We start from the raw sequence: 4,523 nt of genomic DNA, 5'->3' as shown, positions 1-4,523 counted from the left end.
TGCAGGTTGCTAATGTTACATCTGTGTTTATAATGTATAGGAATAAACCCAGTAACTACAGACCAGTTAATCTAATGGTCGTGGTGGGGAAATGTTGAGAGGCAATAATCTGGGACAAGATCCATTGTCACTTGGTAGAACATGGGTTGATAAATTACAACCAGCACAGATTGGTTATCAAAATATCAGGACTGAAATAGAACCACAGGAAAGGTACAGCATAGAAAGAGGCCATTCAGCCCAATGTGTCTGTGCTGACCAAAAAAGAAAAAACAATTAAAAACCTGCTCATTAAAATCCCACCTTCCAGCACCCGGTCCATATCCTTGCAGGTTCCAGTGCTTTAGGTGCAGATCCAATTGCCTTTAAAATGAGTTGAGGGTTTCTGCCTCCACCACCAAACGCGGCATCAAATTCCAAGCACCCACCACCCTGTGGGTGAAGATGTTTTGCCTCACGTCCACTTCTGCCAATCACCTTAAACCTGTGCCCTCTGGTAATTAACCACTGTGCTCAGGGAAAAAGGACATCCCTGCCTACTCTATCTTGGCCCCTCATAGTCTTGTACACTTCAATCAGGTCACCATCAGCCTCCTCAGTTCTAAGAAAAACAACCCCATAGATGCAATTTTCAAGTCCTGGCAATATTCTTGTAAATCTCCTCTGCACTCTTTCCAGGGTAATAATGTCCTCCCTGTAATGTGGTGATGAGACCTGTACACAAAATTCCAGCTGTGGCTGAACCAGTGTTTTATACAGTTCCATCATGACGTCCCTGCTTTTGTGTTCTAAACCTTGTCCAATAAAGGAAAGCATTCCATATGCTTTCTTTACCACCTCATCCACCTGTCCTGCCACCTTCAGGAACCTGTGGATATGCACAAGGTATCTAACTTCCTCTACCCCTCCCAATAACCTATTTATTGTGTAGTTCCCTAGCTTTGTTTGCCTTCCCCAAATGCATTACTTCACACTTCTATGGATTGAATTCCTTCTGCCATTTTTGCGTCCACTCAACCAAACCATTGATATAATTCTGGAGACAAAAGCTATCCTTTTCACTATCAACTACAGGGCCAATTTTTGTGTCAAACTCCCCAAAGCCATCTACAAGGCACAAGTCAGGAGTGTGAAGGAATATTCTGCACTTGCCTGGATGAGTGCAGCTCCAACAACTCCCAAGAAACTTGGCACCATCCAGTATAAAGCAGCCCGCTTGATTGGCACTCATTCCACAAACATTCATTCCCTCCACCACTGATGAACAGTGGCAGCAGTACGTACCATCTACAAGGTGCACTACAGAAATTCACCAAGGCTCCTTAGGCAGCACCTTTCAACCCACAACCACTAACACCTAGAAGGACAAGGGCAGTAGGTGCATGGGACGCCATCAACTGGAAGTTCCCCTCCAGGCCTCTCACCATCCTGACTTGGAAATATATCGCTGTTCCTTCAATGTCGCCAGGTCAAAATCCTGCAACTCACTCCCGAACAGCACTTTGGGTGTACCTATACCAGAGGGACTGCAGTGGTTCAAGAAGGCAGATCACCACCACCTTCTCAAGGGCAATTAAGGATAGACAATAAATGCTGGCTTAGCTAGCGACACCCACATCCCAAGAATGAATAAAGAAAGGATAATATTCTAAGGTTGCATATCGCCATTGTCACATTGCAACACCGCCTTGTGCTATTCCCCAAATGTTCTGGAATGGCAGCCCAAATCCCCAGACCATTATCCTCCCTTCAGCCAACATTCTGTCCCTTGATTAAGTCCATCCTGAGAAGAGGTACTCGGCATTCCGAGTTCCTCTGCAGACATCCGGTTGCTGCTAATGGACCAAAAGGCATAAAACCTGAAAGAAACCCTCTGGCGCAGCCCTCTAGGCATATCTCCATTAGACCATGCAGACAGTACCTGCTTCATAGATAACAATGGCGGGAAGTATAAGCAATTTCAGTGTAGGCATTCTATGGAAATAGAGGATTCAAGATAAAACAGAATTAAAAATAATGAACAGACCCTCAGGGAGGAGGACTCAAGTCAAAGTGGAAAAATCCCATGGATTTTTAGACGAAAGCTTTAATCACTGGACAATGGAAGCTGAAATCACCCCCCTTTTATACAGAGCAAAAATGTTCCTACACTGTTTCACTTTTGTTCAAGTTGTTTATAGTCAAATGAAGAAAATAAACTGTTGGAGGGAATTTCCTTCATTGATGGAAACACCAACAACCGCCAGTTGTCAATCACTCAGCCCCATCAGACCCACACACACTGACGGGAGCTTCCTGCATCCAGCACTGACCCTGTCGCACTCACCAGCTGCTCACCCAGACCCCACTCTCACAAACACTGAACATGGCGACCCAACCCAGACTCGTCCCCTCCACACTGACAGATACAACACGGTCACACTCTGCTTCAGTGAGATGAATGTCGCCAGCGGTTTCTTTTGAAGAAATTGTGGCTGATTGAGGCACTTTGAAATTCCTGATTATTTGTAATGAATCAGTCACAAACCCCTTGGGATTTTCGTGGAGTGATACCTAATATCCCTCTTTGTGAAAGGCTATTGAAGATAAATGATAATCTCTTTCGGTGAAGCAGGTTGTGAGGAGAATTCCTTGAAATGTTTACGTGCTTTCACGTTAACAACATGTAAACAATTGACACTTTTATTCACAAATAAAGTTAAACCAAATGTCCGCCCCGATGTTAGCCCAGAATATTCAGCATTTTAAACGGAGTGGGAAACAGTTTAAACACACATCTTCAGTGAGTTCTCGGAAAACAGGATTTAGCAACTGATTGTTGCAGCGTTCATGCAGTCACCTGTTTTTATCTCTTCCTCTTATGAAGTTTGAATCCTCTCGCTGACCCAGTGATTTTTTTTCTTGTTCTGTTCTCTTGTTCTTCCAAAATCTCGATGTCAGTGTCCTGAGCCTCTACTATTAAATAGAAAAGCGCCCATCTCTTCCAATAGAAACGATCGAGGGAGTTTCTCAGTGTGAGTGGCCAATTTCCACAAATCTCTTCTTTAGTCAAAGAAACAAAACTCTCTTTGCATTGAAAGAGTAGAAGATAATCTATTGCACAAAGATGGACAATTTGAACCAGCAATTCGGAAGTCCTCACCCGAACCAAGCCATATTTTGCACAGGTCAGCTCAAAAGCTTGGGAATTAAATAAGGCTCCGCTGGGATTTGAACCCAGGATCTCCTGTTTACTGGACAGGCGCTTTAACCAACTAAGCCACAGAGCCAAGATTGAGTCATAAATACTTTAATCACGGATCCAAACTTCAGGAGTTCCTGGAAAACAGGATTTAGTCATTGTTTTTTCCAGTATTTATACAGTCACCTGCTTTAATCTCTCTTCCTCTTATTCCCCGGGATGATGTTTGAATTCTGTCACTGACCCAGTGATTTTTTCACTTGGTCTTCCAAAATCTCGATGTCAGTGTTCAGTTGTGAAATAGAATTGTACCCATCTCTTCCGGTATCAAGACTCTCTCAGTGTGAGTGGCCTCTTCCCCCAAATGTCTTCCTCAGTCGCAGAAACAAAACTCTGTTCTTGTGTTAAAATCTTTGCAGCTGTTCAACGATACAGGGAGAGACTATTTTAAACTACAATTCTAGAACAAAGACAGATTTCGCCCTGTTATGACGGAAGTGCGTAATCGCACAGATCAGTTTCAACGAAATAAGGCGCTGCTGGGATGATGAACCCAGGAGCTCCTCTCCACAAGGCAAGTGCTTTATCAGCTAAACCAGTGAGACTAATGATGCTCAGTTGAGCACATGGAAATACTGGAAATAATTCGCAGATCTGGCAGTATCTGTGAAACGAGGAATAGTTTACATTTTAGACAGCGACCCTTCACCAGAACGACCTGAAACGTGAATCTGTTTCTCTCTCCACAGATGCTGTCAGATCTGCTGAATATTTCCAGCGTTTTCTGTCTTTGTTTCAGATTTCCAGCATCCGCAGTATTTTGCTTTTGGACCAAAGGACAATGTGTTGCCTTTCCTGCACTGAGGGTTATTGCAGGTCTCTCTGGCTGTGATTATCATTGATTATCCATCTCTGGGCTCTTTATGATTCCGTGAGTTTGCCATAATTTGGGAGTGAGCGCCAGACAAAAAGACGTAATTAGCTGATTTCTCTGTAAACTTTTCGAATCTCTGCCTTTTCCGGACCTATAACAAATTCATAAATGAGGGAATCACACACATCACTCCCTGAAACTCCCCCGCCAAACATTGAGCGGTTTATCGTGAGGTGGTTCCATTTACTGTATTCAGACACACACCTGGTATCAAAGTAGCCGTGTTCGGGATGTGACTCACACACACAGTTTTATGCTTGGATGTCGGATATGCTGCGATATGAGGTGATGCTCTTTCCATAGAAACATAGAAAATAAGAGCAGGTGTCGGCCATTCGGCCCTTCTAAAAAGCAGGTCTACAGACCAATGAAGGCTGAGCTTTCATAAAAAACGCCATGAACTGAAGA

At 43.7% G+C, this 4,523-nt stretch overlaps 1 non-coding gene across 1 annotated transcript; it reads right to left on the bottom strand.

The window, feature by feature from the left end:
- Positions 1-3,195: 3,195 nt before the first annotated feature.
- trnat-agu (transfer RNA threonine (anticodon AGU)) lies at positions 3,196-3,269 on the bottom strand. The gene has a single exon. It is a non-coding gene; the product is annotated as a tRNA-Thr (tRNA).
- Between the last annotated feature and the right edge of the window lie 1,254 nt (positions 3,270-4,523).

This window comes from Cetorhinus maximus, chromosome 31, assembly GCF_964194155.1.
Source record: "Cetorhinus maximus chromosome 31, sCetMax3.hap1.1, whole genome shotgun sequence".
In the NCBI taxonomy this organism is placed as follows: Eukaryota; Metazoa; Chordata; class Chondrichthyes; order Lamniformes; family Cetorhinidae; genus Cetorhinus; species Cetorhinus maximus.
Note: the sequence above shows the minus strand (reverse complement) of the source record. Positions and strands in the feature narration are given on the sequence as shown.